The sequence below is a fragment of the Crocodylus siamensis genome, chromosome 3 (genome assembly GCF_052110815.1).
Source record: "Crocodylus siamensis isolate JL-2025a chromosome 3, ASM5211081v1, whole genome shotgun sequence".
Taxonomy (NCBI): domain Eukaryota; kingdom Metazoa; phylum Chordata; order Crocodylia; family Crocodylidae; genus Crocodylus; species Crocodylus siamensis.
Genome location: NC_143397.1, coordinates 77,295,256 through 77,317,272, shown reverse-complemented (window position 1 = coordinate 77,317,272; position 22,017 = coordinate 77,295,256). Strand labels below are relative to the sequence as shown.

At 43.5% G+C, this 22,017-nt stretch overlaps 1 long non-coding RNA gene across 2 annotated transcripts in view; it reads left to right on the top strand.

Moving 5' to 3' along the window:
* LOC149868428 (uncharacterized) overlaps window positions 1–22,017 on the top strand; it is a 116,597-nt gene that overhangs the window by 72,232 nt on the left and 22,348 nt on the right. The window contains exons 5-6 of one of the 2 annotated variants that reach the window (XR_016440988.1): window positions 6,979–7,079; window positions 12,669–12,750. This is a non-coding gene — a long non-coding RNA (uncharacterized LOC149868428). Of the gene's footprint in view, window positions 1–6,978; window positions 7,080–11,077; window positions 11,211–12,668; window positions 12,751–22,017 lie in introns of those variants that run through there. The other variant, XR_016440989.1, reaches the window with a different exon arrangement.

Here is a 22,017-nt window from a genome sequence, read left to right as displayed (position 1 = left end):
GCTTTGGTTTAAGGGAATGTTGTCGCTGCACTGATCTTCTATCCAGACCACTAAAACTTTCTCCATATCAGCAATAAGGCTGTTTCACTTTCTTATCATTTGTGTGTTCACTGAAGTAGCACTTTTAATTTCCTTCAAGAATTTTTCCTTTGCATTCACAACTTGGCTAACTGTTTGGCGCAAGAGGCCTAGCTTTCGACATGCCTTCCTCACTAAGCTTAATCATTTCTAGCTTTTGATTTAAAGTGAGAGACGTGCAAATCTTCCTTTCACTTGAACACTTAGAGGCCATTGTAGGGCTATTAATTGGCCTAATTTCAATATTGTTGTGTCTCAGGGAATAGGGAGGCCCGAGGAGAGGGAGAGAGACGGGGGAATGGCCAGTCGGTGGAGCAGTCAGAACACACACAACATTTATCGATTAAGTTCGCCATCTTATATGGGCGCGGTTCATGGCACCCCAAAACAATTACAATAGTAACATCAAAGATCACAGATCACCATAACAAATATAATAATAATGAAAAAGTTTAAAATATTGCGAGAATAACCAAAATGTGACACAGAGACACGAAGTGAGCAAATGATGTTGGAAAAATGGTGCTGATGGAAAAATGGCGCCGATAGACTTGCTCGATGCAGGTTGCCACAACCTACTCTGATATTCAGTGTGTTCTTGGCTTGATGACTGTCTACATGGAATACTGATGATACTGATTTATTAATGCTTTCTCACTGACCGTGGTCCTTTCAAACATCCCCCCCAGCCAGTGCACCACTGGCCTGGCATGAGGCAGAGGTGCCAGGGCCGGTCTCCCCTACTGTTGTTGGGAGCTTATCAGTCTGTTATATTGAGTGGGACCATAAATCTGGTTAATTGACAGCTGGCTGCCCCATCCCTCAAGGTTGCATTGTTTTTCTGAGAGAGGCTACTGTGTTGACACAGAACCACCGGAAAGCAAAGCAGCACCCAAACAGACCCTAAAAGACACTGAAAGCTTTTATTGAGCTCCACAGTTATGGTGTAACCAACAGTCACAACTGAGGGTTTTTCCTGGCATAAATCTGGGTGCCATTTGGCAGAGTACCTCCTTATGAGCATCACTGCAGGTAAGACAGAGGGAATGAGAATTCTCCCTAGCAAATGGCACCCCTCCCCGCCCCCGCCACCCCCAACTCCCTCAGTCCCTCTCCTCCTGGAGAACCAGAGAAGGTTCATCCCTCTGAGCCCAGACACTTCAGTTCCCAGCCCTCCTGGCTCCCACAGCAGGAACCCAGGCAGTCAGGGTTTTATAGATTTCATAGATTTCATAGACATTAGGGCTGGAAGGGACCTTGAGAGATCATCGAGTCCATCCCCCTGCCCAAAGGGCAGGAAGTCAGCTGAGGTCATAGGATCCCAGCAAGATAAGCATCCAATTTACTCTTGAAGGTGTTTAATGTAGGTGCTTGAACCACCTCCGCTGGCAGACTGTTCCAGACCTTGGGGGCTCGGACAGTAAAGACATTCTTCCTTATGTCCAGCCTGAAATGGTCTTGCAGGAGTTTGTGACCGTTCGACATCCCTTGGGGTGCTCTGGTGAACAAACGTTCCCCCAGATCCCGGTGGTCACCCCTGATAAACTTATAGGTGGTTTCCCAGCTTGGAGGTGGAATGTGTCACTTCATGGCATGGTCAGTGCTGGGTTATGAGCAGTTGCGCAGCTTCTTCCCTGCGGCCAATCTCGCCACTGGAAAGTGGCAGCAGCGCTCCTGGAATTGCCAGCGGTGCTCCCAAAAGTGCCAGTGGTGCCTCACCTGGCATCCCCACTCCCCAGCTGGCGCTCTCAAGTAGGGCACCAGCGCTCCTGCCTGCCCCCGCTTCCCGTCGCCTAAGGGAGCGCAGCCTGTCAGGGGGTGCACCAGCACTCTCAGGGGATGCACGTGCACCCCTGTGTACCCCTGTACACCCCCTATGCATCACCACTGGCAGGGAGCCTGCAGGGCTATGCTGGGAGGCATGCAAGAGCCCCTGCTACCTGCTGGGCTTCAGCTATGCAGGCAGGCTCCAAGCCCCCCTGCCCTGCCACTGACAAATGTTAATGTGTGTTCTATTTAATCCCAACCTAACCTTGGGTGCTTAAAGCTCAAAAGTGAAATTGCTTCTGCTTTGGGCTTCTTGAATGCTTGTAGTTAAGTGGTTCACAAAAGGCCAGACCAAAAAATCATTCTGCACCCAAAAGTGATTTCATAAAATTGTTGGAAGACCAAACTCATCAGGCTCAGTTCACTGTACAATTCATTATAAGTCCTGAATTGCCATTTGTTTCTTTAGGAAAATGGAAATTGTGCTTCTGAAGAAAAGGAGGGCACTGAACAGCTAGTAAAAGAATGATCCAAAATCATAGACCTCAAAGCTTTTAAAATATGTTACAAGGGAAGAAAAAAAACTCTAAAATGTACTTGAAACTCACCACATCAAGAAACATCTGAATATTTTTTGTGTTTACCCAGCTTTGGAAAATATTACATGTGATTACCAAGGGGAAATTTTCTTGGCTAGAAATAAAATGCCCCTTAATTCAATCACATTCTCTTTATATGCATATGTTTTCTTAGCACTTAACAGTTTAATTGCCTGCATGGGTTAGCCTAGCAATATAAGATGGCAACTGAGTATTTATATACATTTTACCAAAAAGGGAATGTTTCTCTTTTTCTCCAGCTGGATACTGTGACAAACGTTGCCTTGGAAAATATTCATATTATGAAAGCCTGATGATAAGATAAGATACATGTTTAGTGTGAAGCCTTAAACTCCTTGCAAAACGTGGGTTTTTCTGAGGCCCTCTAGAAAGGCAAGCATTTGAACAATACAAGAAAATGTCTGTTTTGAGTTTGTTTTTAAATTGTGTTTTCTAATATCATTGTGACCAAAATTATGCAACATGCATGGAGTTGGGTTGCATTCTGGGCTCTTCCCTTTCCATCATTGCTTGTAAAATACAGAAGTTGAATTGGAAATCAATGTCATAACCATGTCACCCTCTATGCTTTGTTATTTCTGTTTTAAACTAAGTATCTTTATGACAACTGACGAAATGACAAGTAGTACAGGTCTGAGTATGACTCAGACAAGTTAATAATCCAAAAAGATCTTTTTCACTCTTCTTGTTTATTTCTCTTTCAATTTAATTAGAAATCCAATCAAGGAAAACTAATATGATTATACTGTGATGGTTAATGGTAGCGGCAAATATGATGCCTAAAGGTAGGAGCTATTGCACTGTATTTATAAATAGCAGATGAAGGGCTTTTGAACAGATTTAGCCCTGTCAAGAACAGAACAATCATTTTAGCACTCTGCTTATGCTGGTGCTGAATTTTGTCCTGTGCAACTGAATTACTCAAATATTTGAATGCATATTGAATACAGAATTTGCAGATATAAAGCCCAGAAATGCCCATGTCTGTAGTTACAGTCATATAATAACATCACTAATCAACCAACAGTTTACATTAGTTTTTCAAAGTACTCTAAAAGTAATGATTGTCAGAGGGAAAAAATGCCATATTTTCTTGCATACAACACCTCCACAATCCTTCTCCACCCCACCCCTGCCCCCAAATAAAATATGCACCTTATTTTTGAAAGGCAGAATAAAGAAAAAAAGATATTTCCTTGAAACAAGTATAAGCCTGCTATCTTCCCAGGTAAAATACAGACAGCTGCAGTTTTGAGGGAGTAAAATATCATGGCTGCTCTGTTAACCTCCTGCTACAGGACATCACAGATACTGCTGGCTGACCCCAAAATGCCCAATCCCTCTTCTGTTCCCAAAGTGAGCTGGGTGGGCAACCAGCAGCACCTCTCAGCTTCTGTAACATGAACTTCTAGGGGAAAGAAAAAGTGTCCACAGCCAGTAGTTTGAGAACTCCATGTGCTCACTGTGCTGCCTCCTGTGGCACATGTGCAGGATGACTTTCTTTTACCTGACCCTGGCAGACTCATGCAGAAGAACTTTTGTTACAATATTTTTGATGAAAACACACGATCTGATTTCCAGCAGCTTATTTTTGGAAAAGAAATGTATGTTGCATGCAAGAAAATACGTTATTTCCTCATGTGGCTGCCTATACTAGGAAAATGTTTTACTGAAAAAAATTGTAAGTTATATACATCAGGTACCTTTTTTGCCGTATAGAACTCATTCTGACCCCAGGTCTGTATTTATGATTGCATGGCAATGGATAACATACTGCAAAAAAAAAAGCCAAAGGTGTGTGTTGGGAGGGGTTTAGTAATCTTCCCACCAGCACAGGACTTGATTAAATAGGCCTTAAATAGAAAGGAGATCCAAGAGTCAAAAAACCCAGGCCAAAAAAAAGAAGGGGTGGCGCACATGGCAGTAGCACGTGCCACCCAAAACGGAGCCTGGCTGGCCAGAGCCACACTCTAGCTGCCGTCCAGGCTCCCAGCTGGAGGAGTGCCACAGCTGCAGGTCCCCGAGACCCCCAAAATCCCAAGTAAGGCTGCTGGGGTTAGTACAGTTGCTGGCCCCACTCTCCCGTACCCTATCTCGGGTAACCTGCTGCACACCAAAGCGCACGTGGCATAGGCATTCCTTGGGGACAAGTAGCAGTGGCACAAGGTATGACACTGCTACTTGCCCCCAGGGAAACAAACATCTGTACTCATCTGCACACAGCCCTTAGGAATGTATGAGAAGTGCATCCAGGGGGTCATTATTTCTGTCCAGGAGGGAGAATAAGGTACCCCAGTATAGAAGAACCTTCATGGATTGCTAGCTCTTGGGGAAAGGACTGGTTTTTTGTTCTGTGTTTTTGTGCAAGATACCACAATGGCTTTTGGTCCATGGTTAAGGTATCTAGATAATACCACAATACAGATAATTTAAAAAGTCACACCTCTAGCACACACAATCATAGAAAAATGGAGCATAGATGAAGTTCAATAGTGCTTCACTAGCGGATCTTACTGCAGGACTACAGCAATAGATTCCTTACACTGCCGAGTGAAAGTGCAATGCTAGTAATTTTTGCTGAATAAAGAAAAGTGGGATATTAAAGAACATTTTATATGTATTGCAGATACTGGAACAGATGTGCAAATAGATGACTCTTCTGAACATTTTATACATATAGTTAATTTTCACTGCTACTATCAATATAACTTTTAGATGTGACTTTTCCTCAGAGATTTTTAGCATTTTTTATCCAGTAAGGAGTGAATGATGATCATACACATATTATTGCACTCCTTTTTAATGAATATCAGTTTGATTTTTTTAATGTTACCTTCTAGTTTTATAGGTGCTTTGAAGTTATATGAGTTGGCAGAATCTATTAAGCCAAGTAAATATGACAGTGCAGAATGGACTAAGTGACAATATACTTCTTTTTATTTAATTTGATTTTAAATAAACCTGTTATTTTATTTTGCTTTCCTGCATAGTCTGATGTTTTGTTCCCTTCCTAATTCAAGATTTTTTTCTTGCTTAGTCTGGTTTATAACTAGCATGAAATGAGAAGAACATATTCTGTAGAATTCTTATGGGGTCAACAATGCATTAGCTACAATCAATGAAGCTCATCACATCAGATAGTTTAGTTTAACCATTTTTGTCTGAATATGAGCATTGTTGAAAAAATATTTCCAGTTTTATCTTCCTAGTGATCAGAATATTTTTTATTATGACTGAAATATAACAATTTTTACTTTCATGCATGGGCAACTGGTGCCTCCTGAGTCTGGGGATGGGGGAAGGGGTTGCCCAGGGGCTGATCACTGCCCGGGGGGGTCCCCAAGTGGCTGATCACCAAGCCAGCAGTGAAACCAGAAGTGCACATCCAGTTTCACCGCTGGCACTTCCAGGGGGTGCACAGCCAATTTCTGGGGGTGCACATGTTGTACCCGCATGCACCCCCTACACATTGCCAGTGGTTTCATGCACAATGAATACAAACAGGCTTTCTGGCCATAATTCTGCAGCTGAATGGGTCCTATGTAGCAGTCTTCCCAACAACAGCCACAGAAAGAAACAGTTGTGGGGTGAGTTTTTGGTAAATCTGTTCAAAATCAGAACTAGACAAAATTTTCTATCAAATATTTAATTCACTGGAAAACAGAGATTCAGGTTAACTGAAACCATTGATGAATTTGTGTCAAATTTGGCAGATTGCTTCAGTGAAACAAATATAAAAAATAGCAACAAAAATTCTGTTTAGACATTTTTTTAAATGACATATTTCCATTTTTGATTTTACAATGGCACTTCAGAATTAATTTAATTTATTTATAAAGCAGGATAAAATACATCTAAAAATTAAAGAAGACATTTAGTTCAATCTAAAATGAAATGCCTCTCTGATTAAATATTTCAAAGGCATTTGAATTTTTTGAAGGTCATATATTTTCTCAATGCACAAGTCTGTCCTTTGACAACCACAGAAAACTGGGAATTGGCTTGGCTGATATGGACATTTTTAGATGCTTTCCTTTACCACAGTTCTGTTTTTAAGCCTTGTAAGCCTACATTTAAACATTTTTGTTTCTTGATATTATAATTTAATGTAGGAGTTTTCCCAATAAAGATAGGGAACCGCCATATAGGAGTTAAGAAATGATCTTTATATGTGTGGGTATCTATTTTTAATTGATTATGCTTTAATTAGATAACATGTATTTCTTTCTTTGTAACCTAACAATTTATTTTGTACAAATGTCCTTATAGTTTCTTTCTTAAATCTACATTTGTCTGCACTGAGGAAAAATGAACTGCACTGTGTGACTCTGGTGACCAGGACCATTTGAGGGGAAGAATGGTTTGCTAGAAATGTGATAAAAGAGATATATTTTCTGCTGTGTTGTTCTACCATTAGCAAGAAGTAGAGTGGTTGTTTGGGTTTCAGGGATTTTGCTGATGTAATGATTGTTGGAAACACTGTTGGATTCAAATGTTATTTTCTTCTTTACAGGTCAGGCCATGCTTTTGCAACAGTTGGACAGCTAATATACATGTTCGGAGGCTCTTCTTGTGAAAATGCTTACTGCACTGATGTCTATGCTTTGGACACAGGTATCTTTGTACATTACAGATGCCATCCTTTTTAGCACATTTATTAGTGGCAACATAAAGCATTTTGTTAGCAATTTGCTACAGAGAAGAGGAGTTTCTTGCAGTCCTATTTCTAGTCTCCCATTAGATTCTAGAGGGAGAAAGTCTGTTCTGCAACCAATATTTCCCTCTTAACAAGTAGGATCTGCAGCCTTAGTGGTTCTTCCCTCCATAGAAGGACTGGAGAATCTGCACAGTCCCAAGAGCTGGAAGGAAACAAACCCCTTTATGTGGGCCTTTGTGTTGCCTTTCCCTCTGTTTCCATGCAAAACAACTATATTGGTTCCTTAAATATAGTGATGGGTGGGAACCAATAGAGGAGAGGGAAGAATGTTGACCTTTAAGTATGGTACTATGTTTCTGAGAGATGTTGTGAAAATATATAGTGTTAAATATGAACTTCTAAATATACTACTGAGAAGGTTAATTCACAACAGAAAACTAATGAAAACTAAATTATTCTGCTTTAGGAGAAGCATATGTTATTTAATTATGCAGTCTTGATTAGCAAGTCAGATACACCTGCAGAATAGGAAGACTCAGGAATTTGGCTAGCAAAGTTCATTTCTAAAAGCATTATATTTTAATGCATTCCTGAGTTCCATCATTGTTGGAACAGGCATACAAAACTGTATACAAAGCAGGACTCACCGTTTTTATCTCCTTCCCACTTCACTTCTCTTCCCATCCCCCTCCCTCAAATGAATTTTCTTTCTTAGAAGGAGCTGCATAGGCTAAATTGAACCACTTCCTGGAACTGCCTCACTGATTCATTTCCAAGTTTTTTACTCCAAGGGCAAAAAAAGTGCAAATGAATATGAAATAATTGTTTTGCCTTGTCATAGGTCTGGACACTGCTTCATGGAAATGCCCTGTCCCTGATGTATTTTCATCTGCAGGCCACATTCATGACCATCCCAAATTACTAAGCGGGGCCCAATCATTCATTTCTTTGTCTGGAGATAACGGATTTACTACTGCTTCTACCCACCCTGAGTCAGAAAAGAAGACATTAGAAACAAGCCCCTCTTGTGAACTCTTTTTCCTCTGGGATAAAAGTTAATTAAAATTCCCCTTCCCAATTCCGACTTGAATTTTAATAGGTCTACTTGGAAGTAGGCCATTTTTGCATGGAGCTTGGCATTCACGGTAAATTGGATTTTTCTCTTTAAAATGAGTTTTCCACTTGCAAATTCAGCTCTATTTTTTACAAAAGGACTGAGGTGAGACAGAAGAAGGCCTGATTTAGTGTGGCCCCTATAGACCTTCATGGGGGTAGTGGGGGGAACAAGAAGCTTTGTCTCTCTGTACACTTGTGCAAGGGCTACATATGAACAAGTCCTTCTGCTCCCTGCACTTTGGAAAGCACAAAACCAACTTGCTCTTAATCTCCTTCAGGAAGAAAGACTCTAAAAAGAGAGTTGGCAGGGCCATGACCCCACTCTCCATCTGCATCGACCCACAGAACACAGCCAACACTCAGCAGGGAGCAGCTTGCTCTTGGCAGACAAAGCACAAGTATCACTAGAGAGATTTTACTAACATCCCTCCTGGAGGTCCTGGGGAATTCCATCTTGACCCAGCTGTCTGTACAGAACTGCAGGTTAAAAGCCCGTCTAGCCCTAAACATATCACTTTCACCGACTGTTCTTTCTGAACTTGTTTCTTCAGCATTAAGATTTGTATTTTTATATCCCTCTGCTAGTGTTAACCAGCGAACCATAAAATGCACTTCCTTTAACCTATGTGCCTTTCAAGTAGTAAACCATAAAAGAATTCCTTCTGCTGTCCCCACCACATTTTCTGCTGAAGTCTAATACAGAAAAATCAAGCCTATGTGCTATCAGAAAAAAATAATATGTAAAAAATTTACTTCTTGCTCAACATAGCTTCTCTCTTTATGGCTTCAAGCCTAATTTTATTTCTTTCCTGACTAAAGCGGGTGAGGGGGGAGATGTCAGGAGCACAGAACCAATACAGCTTTGTGACAGTGAGCAGCTTTGATATGCCAATGCTCTGCCCATCCCATTGCCCCTCACTCTGGACCCACAGCTCCCCAACCCTGGCAGTGCCCCTCACTCCTGACCCACAGTCTCCTGCCCCTGTAAGTGCCCTCACTCCTGACCCACAATCTCCCTGGCTTTTCTGGTACCCCTCACTGCCCACCCACAGCCCCCTGGCCCTGCTGGTGCCCTTCAGCCCCAACCCACAGTCCCTCAGGCTCTGCTGGTGCCCCTCACCCCCAGCCCCCAGCCCTGCCAGTGTCCCTCATTCCCCACCTACTGCCCCCTGCCCCCACCAGCCATGCCAAAGGGAGCCCACAGCTGCCAGGTCTGTGGGGCCAGGGACCTGGGTCCACAGGCCCCTGCTCCCCCAGCAGCACCCAAGCCCCTTCTGCCTGTGGGAAACGGTGGCTGCTGTGGCCAGAGTGAAGCTCAGAGTCTGGCTTTCCCTCCCCATGGGGAGCAGAGCCCATGGGGGTGCGGATGCAGGCTGCAACTGCAGGCTCAGGGCTCCCTGCCCTGCTGCCTTCCTTCAGGGGGCCTCTGCAGCCCAGCAGGTAGCAGAACAGAGTGGAGTGGGGAGGCTTGGTGCTGCCATTGGGAGCCCTGCACCACCATAGTGAGGCTCCCCATGCCCACCCAGAAGCAGCATGGATGGCAGCGCACAGTTGTGTCCCCCACTGATCCTGGGCAGGCAGGAGGTGCCTCACCGTGGTGGTGCAGGGCTGCCAATGATGAGCTTCTCCACCCTGCCCTGCCCTGCTGCACCAGGTCCCACCTGCTGGGTCATGGAGGCTCTAAGGGGAGGGCAATAGGGTAGGGAGCCAGCAGCCCACATCCACCCCCACCCCACACACAAATCTGGGGTCCCATTCCCCTATTTCCGCACCAGGAGTATGCACAGTGGCAGGAAGCCAGCCCCTTCCTCACCTCCTGGATAAAGTGGCCATGGCTCTATCCCACTCCCAGCCTGGGCTCTGCAGCCACACATTCCCACCCCAGGGCCATGCACCACCCTGGCTGGGAAGCAGCCCCAGCCCTGCCCAACTCTCCTCCTCCCTGCCTCCTTCCAGGTGCATCAGGACCTGGGAGAGCAGTTGTTCACCAGGGCTCCCTGAGGGATAACAAGGTCTAATAGCCATCATCCTGGAAGGCCGATTTAGACTGAACATAAAAAAATTTCTTTACAGTCTGAGTGTCCAGGGTCTGGAACAGACTCCCCCCAGGGTCGTACAGACACCTACTCTGGACTCAGTCAGAAGGCGTCAGGATGTTTTTCTTGCTGGAATCATTTGACCCCAGCAGACTTCCTGCCCATGGCAGGGGGGCTAGACTCAATGATCTCGTGAAGTCCCTTCTAGCCTCTAATATCTATGAAACCTATATAAAACAGTACATATTTTTATCCAGTGAACAAGAAACTAGAAGCTTTACTAACATGCTAGGGCTGTATTGCACAGTTTAAGATTAAAGCAAAAACAAATATAACTTCATTGGAATGAGTTAAGAACAATCTGACGGGCTGTGAAATAGAAGCTTCATTACCAGGAGCAGCTAACAGACAGCATAACTGCAAAACAAGGGATAGCTTGATTGGTGGAACATCAAGCCCATTAAAAAGAAGAGAGGGTTGTTAACACCACTTGGAATGAAGAATTTAGAAGGGATCAGGTAGACTAGAATGAGTCATGAAGTCAATGGACTCCCTCAGCATTGCCTGATCAGAAGCACTGCTGCTGCTTGTTTTAAACTTTGGGTGGAGCAGGAACCAAAGGGAGGTGCAAGTGCATCAGTACAACCTACTCCCTCCCCAATCCACATCTGCCCACAACCGTATTTACTGAAGTGGCTTTCTGGTGATGGTTTCAATTTAAAGGGCTGATGTGCATAACTGATGATTTGCTGATAGAGAAGGCAGTGGAAAATATATAATTATGCTAAGCTATTTTCCTCCAGGTGTGTTAATGTGGCAGCAGTGTGAAGTGAAAGGAGAAATACCCAGTGGAAGGAAACATCATACTTTTACAGCACATTGGTAATAACCAGTGTCACCTCTCCATCCTGAGCTATTCTTCCTGTTGTTCCAAAGTGAATAAAATGCTCTCAGGGTCTCTCACATGTAGTATATCCCATGTCATACATACTGAATAAATGCATAAATCATCTAACTGCATAAGAATGCCTGTCCTAATTCATTGCCTGTTGCTTACACTGCAACAAACTGGGTCATAAACAATTTCAGTTGGATGTTCCTCAGAAAAGTCAGTGCCACGATGTCCCCCATTTGTCATATTAGTCCCTAGTATATTTGACTGAATGTTGTTGCTTTTAGATAGCCCTTTAATTGAGGTCAGGAGTGTCAATGATACAGCCTGCAGAGCTGTGTCACCCAGCCCCTGGGGCCCCTCCAAGGGTTGGGAATTCAGGGGTGGGGTGAGTACAGGCAGGGCTTGGCATCAAATTCCTGGGTACCTAGCCCCACATTTTGGTGGCAGCAGTGCAAGCAACTCCTGTATGAATCCCTGCAGCTACCTGAGCCAACACAGTGGCTTAGGCATCTGCAGTGGTTAGTTAATGCCACCACTAGAGATGGGTCTGGATCCAGCCTGCAAGGCTTGTTTTGATCTATATCTAGCCCCGAGGGCAGGGTGAGTTTCACATGCCTTGTCTAGGAGAGTGAGTTGGTGACCCCAGTCCAGTTCTAACTAACTGGTTCCACTTCAGTAAACATCACACCAGCTAGCAGTCTCAGAGAGATCCAGGAGTCAATGAACATGAACAATGAACTAAGCTCACAGTCCTAGTAACACTCTTTCCAGCACAGTGGTCACGACCGTACCTTTGCAATGTGGAGATTTCTTGCACTATCACAACCTTTCAGTGTTACCAGATTGAAGGATTTCATTTCCAAGAGCAGCAAGCAACTTCCATGCAAGCACTATGGTCACTTAAAAAAAATCTTATTCATCCCTGCATGACTGACTCATGTCACGTTTCATACTTTTCTCTATTGCCACACTTCACATCAACCTGCAGAGGTTGCTATAAGAGTGCTGAATGTTATATCATTTTGTCTGACTATCTTGGCTGTTGTGATCCGTTAGGAATCCAGCTATCTAGGTGAGGCATGACAGGACTGAGTCTATCCTATTAACTGCAGTCTGAAATGCCCATTACTTTCAAACACCTCAGCATTTTTCCGTTCAGTAATATATAAAAAATGTCTGGAATGCCTGAGAATCTACTAGAACTGTCTACTACACCATTTTTCTATAGTCCTCATTAATGTAGTAACCAAGCAGTTCCCAAAGTAAATTAGTCCGTGTGGGGAGTCCCTGGTGGATTTAACACAACTTTTCAGTCATCGCTTTTCTTTGCTACCAGGAGAAAATAAGTAGTTATGATTTTTTTTTCTTTGTGAGAGATGGGTGTGTTTATATGTCCTTTTCTAGATGTTCTTTATATGTTCTTTTTTAGTTAAATTGTAGGATAAAAGACTTAACATAGGAAATACTTTGAGTACAGGGTCGTTTATATTTTATTGCAGGATATCTGTCTGTTTGGAGGAACATATGAGTCCACAGATGGCAATAAAACACCAAAGAATAATATCATGAAATTAAGTCTAGGTGAGTAAAAGTGCAGAAAAGGTTTGTTATGCAGTACAATGTTTAATCACTGTATATAGCACCATACAACATCCAAAGCATCCTCACGTTCAAGATATGTACAAGGGCAAAATCCTGTAATACAATGAATATGGATATATTGATGTCTGAACATCTTTAGAGCTACAGCCAAATATGTCCCAATGTATTTCTACAGTCAATTTGTAAACAGTCACTAACAGCTTATTAAAAATCTATAAGGTTTAATCACAGTTGTATAATATTAATACAGAAGAAATAATGGACTCCTAGGGCACTTGTATACATGATTCCGGGGCCATGTATACAAAACAATGAGAATCATCACTTGTCTAACATAATTGGCAACATGTGCACAAATTTTTTTCATGTTAAAATGTATTTGAGCATGGCAACTTAGACCTCATATGTATTTGTCCAACTCAGCTGCACAAGAGTTGGACAGGCTCTGCCAGAAAAAAAAGGGATCAGGCTCTCCACTTTTTTTTTTTTAATCTCCAAGAGAAGCCTGCACACAGTGGGGGGTGGGAAAGTGAGCTGATGGTGGGCCGTCACTGTTCTGTCACAGTGACAGAAGCCCCTGAATTGAAATGGCAGGTCACAATTAAAAACCCACAAATTAAAAACCCACCTTTCAATTTAGGGGACCCCCCCTCATGTGTACAAGTGCCTTAAGAGTAATGCCATTTTCTCTGTCCTAAAAATGTTGCTGCACTAGCTAGTATTGCCTGAAATTGAAATTTGTATGGCAAGGCTGAGTAGCCCTTTATAGGTTACACTGAGTTACAATGCTTCTTCAGATAAGCTCTCCAAAGCAGTGGAGGCAAACCTTTTTGGCAGGTGTGCTACAAGCTAAGCCCTTCAACCTCCCCAAGTGCCACTATGATCCCCTTTCCCTGCCAAATCTGTTGCTCTGCTATCTTCTCCCTGCCTGATCTGTTGCTCTGCTTTCTGCTCCGTAACCTATCTGTTGTTGCTCCCTGCTCCCTCCCTGCTCTGCCATGTGCCACACACAGAGACTGCCTATGCTACTTGTGGCATATATACCATGGGCTAGCCACTCCTGTTCTAAACCATTTTAAGCCAACACTATTTTGCCTGAGAAATGGTGGAATTGCTGCTCTGTTCATCACTTTGATAATACAAACTGTACAGTGTCATACTGTAAATTTTGTGATCCCTTCCCTTGGTGAGCAGTTATTCACCCAAGCACTCAACAGTCAACTTCTTGCCACTGAGAGCAGGAGGTTCACTTTGTTATCCATAGTGATTTCAGGATGCTGCAAATTGTTGCAGTTCTTTAGAAAAGTTAGATGTGATTTCACCTTTTTTTTTTAAACCAGAGGAAAAAAAGATCCTTACTAGTGAGTGATAGTGAACTCCTTTCTGCTGGGCACTGGTTAATGATTGCTTAGCACTTTTTTTTTCTTTTTCTTAAACTGAGAAATGAAGTATTTTTCCTTTCTATAAATGTATAGAACTTAGGTTTTTTTCACTCTACTATGCACAGAATCTTGTCACCCCTGGTTTAAAATAACCATTATGTTTTAATTTCAAATTTTTCCAACAAACTATTTTAAAATTAAATCTAACAGTAGAATTGATTGTTCCTCTATTTCTTTTTTTCAAGATGAAACAGTACAGGATACTGTGATAAAGGGTTGTAAGTGCATAATTCATTATGGTGCCACATTATTGATAAGAACTGTGGAAAACTGCTGGGTAGAACCTTGAACATTCAAACTATATTTTTATGAACTTCCTGCACATGATGCTATAGCCCCAGAATTTCAGGAGACAAAACATTTTGTACTAAAGCCTGCAAAACTTGAAAAGTCACCTTCTCATGAGAATTCCCACACATGAATTTTGGCAAAGCCACTGGAAGAAATGCCTTCCAAAATATACCTGGTCTAAGGGGTTAAACACAGTAGACTAAATTGTAATTTGTGTGATGCTGAGTTAGTTTTTCATAAGTTCCTCCTTCTTCACCACAGTACAGTCTGGCAAAGGGCATGATCAGACAGGGAAATATCTTCAGTCACCCACTATAGTTTATAATACCTGCATAAACCCATGGTTTTGAATCTTTAATGGGCTATCCCAAATACCCATAGCGTTCCATTGTATCTACCTGAGCTGTTGTATACTATTGCTGCAGAATTTAACTTTTATATTGCTTGCGCTTTTTGTCCTTTTTCTGTCATAATATATATTTTCTGTCATCATATATATTTTCTTCATAGCAATACATAGCATAATTTCTTATCATGGTTCTTCCCCTCACACTCTAAATTGTTGTGTAGAGTTGATGGTCTTGAATCAACCTTAATCTACTCTTTCCAGCTCATTTCTGGGCCTGAGGCCTTTGGTGGCACAAAACCTTCTTGGAAGAGAGGGCCTGGATTGCAAAATACTGGTAATTCATGCTTTTCCAAGAGCCCTAGAGCTAGAAAGCAATTCTTAATCTTTAAAGCCACAGAACTGTGGGGTGACTCCTCCTGGATTTGTGCTGCCCTCTTTCTCACAGAGGGAGTGAGCAAAGGTCACAGTAGGCTTCTTAAGCAGATGCCATGTTGTGTTCAACACACGGCTATCTCACCAGTAGATGAAGTAACTTGTGACTTAGGACTGAAAAAGCATTTGCAAGGCAGCTTGGAATTAAAAACCATTATATGAATGGAAGTCAAGGATTTTTGGCAGTAGCTTTGATTGGACCAACTATGTAGGTGAGAGCAACTTTAGACAAGCTTTTTGATACAAATTATTGATTACAGCGTCACTTCAACTCTGCTGTAGGAATGTAACAGACTTATTAAATAATGCTATTCTTGACATTACAAATAGACTTTCCCTTCCTCTTTACTATTTCCAATGTTTCTTTTAGCTTCTTCTTTTGAATATTTTTATGCTAGTATCTTGGCTATATATTCCTTTTTTGGAATGGGACTTTGGCTTCAGTAATTTTCATTTTCCTAAGTTAAGCCATTAGCTTTGGAAACATGACAGATACCCACCTGACATGATCTTTTTTCTGCAATTAAAAGATTGCTCAAAATTGTCTATTTTCCATTTTTCCTGTGGCTTTTATTATTGCTGTTCTTTCCTTGGCAAGTCTTATAATTATACAGATGTGTTGGGTTTGCAAATGCTTCGTTATTCATTTGTAATACAGAGAGCACCTAGGGCACAAGCAGCTGCAAAGAAATGTTTCTCCATTCCTTGCTGGTGGTTTCATTTTATTTTTGATTCCTATCTTTTATGGCAAAGATGAAGTGGAAGATGCCACTTTACACAGGGGTCCCCCATGCACACAGATGGAGCCATGTTGCATTTATTCTTCATAGCCATGTAAGTGAAAGCAGTGTGGCAGCCCAAATTCCGAACCAGTCATTTTGAACAGTCTTTTCAGCCTTCCTTTTTAAAAGCTGTGCTTATTGACATAATGAACAACACAGCAATCTCTTTTATTGGAAATAATCTTATTATTTCATCAAGGTGTGGCGGGCAAGATGGAAGCAGCCTTAACCCCATCCAGCTGACTGGACTATGGCAGGGGCATCAGTGATGGGATGCTGGACACCACTGCCAGAGCTGCCTTTGCCCTCCTGAGCCTTCAGCCCTGCCAGCACACCTGGGATGATGAGCAGTGGCTAAAGGCAACCCAGATGACCCAGACCACCTTCTGGGATCTTCTGAAGCAGCTTTGGCCCCACCTTGAGTGGCAGAACACCACCATGTGGCTGCTCCTCCAAGTGGACACCCATCTGGCCCTCACCCTGCTCAAGTTAACCACACCCACCAGCCTCCACTATCTCTTTGGGATGGGCATGGCCACTGCCAGGGAGGCTGTCCTGGAGGTGAGCGGCACCCTCCAGGACATGCTGATCTTGGTGAATGAGCCCCTGGGGATGGGGATGGAGTTCTGTGTCCTGGGAACCCACATCCTTGTGACCTGCCTGCCACATGGTGATCACCCCTACTAGAGCTTGAAGGATTTTTATTCCATTGTGCTCCAGGCCATTATTGAATATTGCAGTATGTTCAGAAATATGAGTGTGGGCTAAGTAGGTAGTGCCCATAATGTCCACATGTTTTACAACTCTTCCCTGCCAGCCCTGGTGCAAAGCAGCCAGGAATGCCGGACCTCCAACTGGGTTATGTGGTAGTCCTGCCCCTCCCCATCTGGGATCCCACCAATCTGCTCATGCCCTGGTTCATGCGGCCCAACACTGTCCAGCTGGACCTCTGCCAGGCCCACTTTAACCTAGGCTGGACATGTGCCCTTGTAGAGTGTGCTTTCAGCTGCCTCTAGGGATGCTGGCACACCCTCACCACCCACCTTGAGTTCACCAAGGAAAACACCCCCCAGGTCATCATCACGGCCTATGTGCTGCATAACATGAGACCCGAGGGGAGCTGGGTGGAGGCCTGGGTGAGGCCTGGGTATAGAAGGCACAGTGGGCAGAGGATGCCTGGCAGTGGGAGCATTAGCTGCAGCAGCAGCAACAGCAGCAGTTCCCGCCTACCTATCAATGGTCTGGGCAACCTGCACACCTGCCAGTGGGAGCCAAACTACTGGGTGTGAGAGGCTCTGGCCAACCAGCTCTTCCTGCACTCCCTGCTGTAGCCTATTTGGACACCTGCCCACAGACCCTCCAACCCCAACTCCTGCTCACCCCCAGCACCACACTCACTGCAGACACACCTCAGAAGAAAGAGAGCTTTTATTCCCCTCCCATCAAACAGAACCCTGCTCTCCCCTCACTCCCCAACAACAGAGCCCCTCCACATCCCACCACCCATCCCACCCACCAACAATAAAACACCCTCTTCCCCATACAAACAATTTACAAGGTTGTGTCTGTTCCATCCCAGAGTGGGGGCCTGTGGGATGGGGGCTCCTAGAGGGCAGAGCCCAGGGACAGGCGGCCAGTACCCTGGCCTCTGCCCATTCACCTGTGGGTGTGCATGCTGCGGCAAGCCCAGTGGGTGCAGGGCTTGCCCAGGTTTAATGGTGAACGTTGGTTCCCCAGCGTAAGCAGCTCCTCCTCTGGCAGCTGGTGCCCAGGGCCAGCAGGTGGCCAGGGCTGAGTGGTGCCCAGGGCCAGCATGCAGTCCTGGTCCCACTGCAGGCAGCTGTGGTTCCACGTGTGCTAAGGCAAGCAGTAGGCCTGGGCCCAGGTCTTGGGGCTGGGTAGTGGGGAACCCAGGGCAGGGGCAGGGGCAGGGACAGGGGCAGGGCAGGGGCTTCTGACTGATGGAAGCAGCACTGGACCTCTGCCAATGCCTATGAGGCCTAGGCCTGGGCCTGTTGCTGGGCAGTGGGTGGCTGCCAGGGCTAGGGTTAGGGGCAGGGCAGTGGACAGCATGAAAGTGACAGCCAGGCTCAGGATGATGTCCAGCACCCAGCAATCATCCTTCATGGTCTTCAGTGCCCTGTCCAGGACCACATTCTGTTCCTGCAGGGACTCTACCTTCTTGCACTCTAGGGCTAGGAGCTGCACCCAGAACTTCCGGTCTGCCTGGTCCAACACCTTAAATTCTAATAAATTTAAGAAGTAGTACTGATGCCAGGTAGTCCAACAAAAATATTGTGAGAAATAATAATTCATTTTAATTTTGCAGCGATTCTTACTAGATGCCTCATTGAAGTCAGTGCAGTAGTTTTCAACTTGCAGGAAAGGGGGCATTGGCATTAACCCTTTATCAAAGCAATTCTGCCACTGATGTTGGCGTCAGTTACTGACAGGAGTTTTTTTTTCCTCACACCAGAAGTCCCAGGTCAACCAAAATAAGTTCTAGAGAATAAAACATAAAGGTTCTAAAATGGTCATTAGAACCCAACATTACCTATTTTAGACTATACAAATGTTGTTGAGTCAAGAGACTGTATCTAACAGATAACATAAGCAAGAACTTTTCCTTGCCTCAGTGTTTCAGATATCATTAAATATAATGAGAGCACTAACAACTATAACTTAAAACCATGATTCAGTGAAGAGCAAGAGCATGTGTTTAAGTCTTATTAAAATGAAGGAGACTTAAGAATATTCATGAAGTTAAGTATGTCCTTAAATACTTAAGTGCTTTGTTGAACTGGAGCCATAGACTGCAGTGACACTGTACACATTCATACTTGCAATACAGGTACAGAGGGAAAGTATCTTGTAATTCTGATACATACTATAATATAGTTTGACTGATGTCCATGGAATAGCCATTTTAAATAGCGGCATAACAGAACGAGTGCACAGTAAAGGAAAGGGTCTATGATCATTTCAGAGAAAGTTATGTTAGTGAGATCACAGTGCTTCCAATGCCTAGTTTTGAAACAAATAGTTTTCATAAAACAATATTATCCTAAAACAAAAAAAGGTTCAAGTAAAGAGAAAATAAAAATAATTTACTATCTGCATAGCTCTTTCATTAGGGACATATAATGTCTGCTCTTCATGAGTAGAGAAATGATCACAGAAAGAGGTCTTGGAAGGTTGTTATTTCTTCCTTTGCTTTTAAAAATTAATAGAGCTTTTTAAAATTAATAGAGATAAAAAAATGTTATGAAAACTGATGCCCTTTTACTTTGTTGTTCTGTGCTTGGCATTTTTAAATCTATCATGTTAATGGAATTTTATTTCAGTGAAGTTTTCTACTCCAGTGAATCATTTTTTCTTGTTTTTCCTCTGGCTATTGGCTTTCATCAATCTGTAGAAATAGGGATACAGCACGATACAGTTTCATGCAAATGTAAAATTTCTTTAAATAATTTTTAATACAGCTATTTTCAAATTCTACAACACCCACACTAGGCAGTGAAAATGAAGAGTGCATAAATACAGTAAGATTACTATTTGAAATATAAACATACAACCATAATCAATGGATATGAGTCATTTATAATGCTGGATTGATTCTAATTCATGACATTACAAAAGGCCATATAAAAATATCTCAAATAATAAATTCAATATCTCACCTACAAATGGCTGAGTGAATCACTAGCCATTATAATGCTCATTTTTGTGAATTACAGAGCTTAGTCATCAACATCCTACCAATATGTATCTACTGAATTTTCAGAAGGATACTATGTTATGGAGTGACCTTTTTTCCACAACTGAAACAAGATGTCATCAGTTTAACTTTTTCCTAGGTATTGGTATAGTAACATGCATCAGCTTCACTTGTACTTTGCAGATGGCGACCGATTCAGAGATACACACAGCCACTATCCATTTCTGATTAGTAAAATCAAAACAAATTTTTGAAAATTGTGAAACTTAGTCAGTACTCTGAAACGTTTGCAGTATCTGACAGTAGACCCTAAGACAAGGGCAGACAAGTCCAGCCTGCAGGCTGAATCAGGCCTGCAGCAGACTCCATTTCCCAGCAGCCCCTGCTTGCATCGCAGGGGACAGTTTCCATGACGACTCCAAGCAGCAGTGGAAGTATGACAGTGCAAGGACAGGGTTTCCATGGCAGGGCACAGGGCGGGGTAGGGAGATGCTCCAGGGCTGGGATCCTGCAGTGGTGACAATGTGGTCTGGAGCTGAGGCAGAGCTGTGAGCCACTACTGCACTCCTCTTGGGGTCTCCATGCAAATCAGCCACAGAGACACAGGCAAGGGCTGCTGGGAAATGGAGTCCGGCTGCCAGCCAGATGCATCATTTTGCTCACCCCTGCCATAAGACATGCCAGGATTCTCTGTGTCCGTGCTTCCTTCCTTCCAATGGGCCATCTCTTACCTCTGAAGTTGCAGCAACACCTTCAATGGGATGAGAAAGGATTATTCTTTCCTAGCATGGTGGTAGTTATTAATGGTGGAGAAAGCCTTATGGTCTCCTTTGCCATGTGTAATGGCTGATCTCTTGCAATAGCACATTATATCTAGAAAGGTAGTGATCTGTAAATCCTTTGTTCAAGAGTTCTAAGTCTGTGTAGAATCATAGAAAATCTGGGTTGAAAGGGACCCCAGGAGGTCATTTAATCCAACTCCCTGCTCAAAACAGGATCATCCCCAACTAGGTCATTCCATTCAAGACTATGTCTAGCCAGGACTTAAAAACCTCCAGAGATGGAGATTCTGTAACTTCTCTGGGTAATCTATTCCCATGCTTTACTACCCTCTTCATAAGAAACTTTTTCCTTATATCTAACCTAAAGTTCCATTGCTGCAAGTTGAGACCATTGCTCCTTGTTCTGTTATTTGCTACCACTTAGAACAGTCTAGCTCCATCCTCTTTGGAACTATCCTTCTGGTAGTTGAAGGCTGCTATTAAATCCCCCCTCAGTCTTGTGCAGACTGAGTAAGGCCAGTTCCCTCAGCCTCTTCTGAGAAACCAGCCCTCTAATCATTTTCACTGGTCTCTGCTGGAATCTCTCCAACTTGTCCACATCCTTTCTGTACTGAGGGGCCCAAAACTGGACACAGTACTCCAAATATGGCCTCACCAGTGCTGAATATAGAGGATTAATCAATTCCCTCAGTCTTCTGGCAACGCCCCTACTAATGCAGCCCAGAATGGCATTAGCCTTCATGGCAACCAGGTCATACTGTTTGCTTATATTCAGCTTATTGTCCCCTGTAAACCCCAGGTCCTTTTCTGCAGAGCTGCTGCTTAGACAGTTGATCATTAGCCTGTACTGGTGCATGGGATTTTTCCATCCTAAATTGCAGGACTTTTGTTACCAGATTTGCCCATTACTTCGGGGTGTGCTCATTTATTTGGGGTACGTTTCTAGGGTCTTGGTAATTCTATTAATGTGCTGCCCATGTTACTCGTGTTTCTATATGGAGCTGTATCTCTCCCTTCTGCAAGCCCTCACCCCCAATGGAGCTATCTTGCAGGACTAAGTTCAGTGGGGCTGGGTTCCTCCAGTCCCAAATCAGTCATACACACAAACACACACAGATTAACGTGACACGCCTGACTCGGCCAGGTTGATCAGCATGGACAGGCTGATACCGTCATATGCCAAGAATCAGTTCATCAGAGCAACAATACATTGCAATCAGACACAAGCACACAGTTAAACAGAATACCTCTGAATCCGACTGGGTGTCCAGATGACACCCTCATGGGCCAGCATTCAGTTCATTAGGGCACGTCGGAGCCAAACTGGGTCAATCAGCCTGTACAAGCTGATCCCCTTATGTGTTTCAAACTCAGCACATCCCAATCTTTTAGCCTCTTGATGAGCAGGCCCCACAGTATTTTTGGGCTTCACCAGGATCTTTAGTTAGGT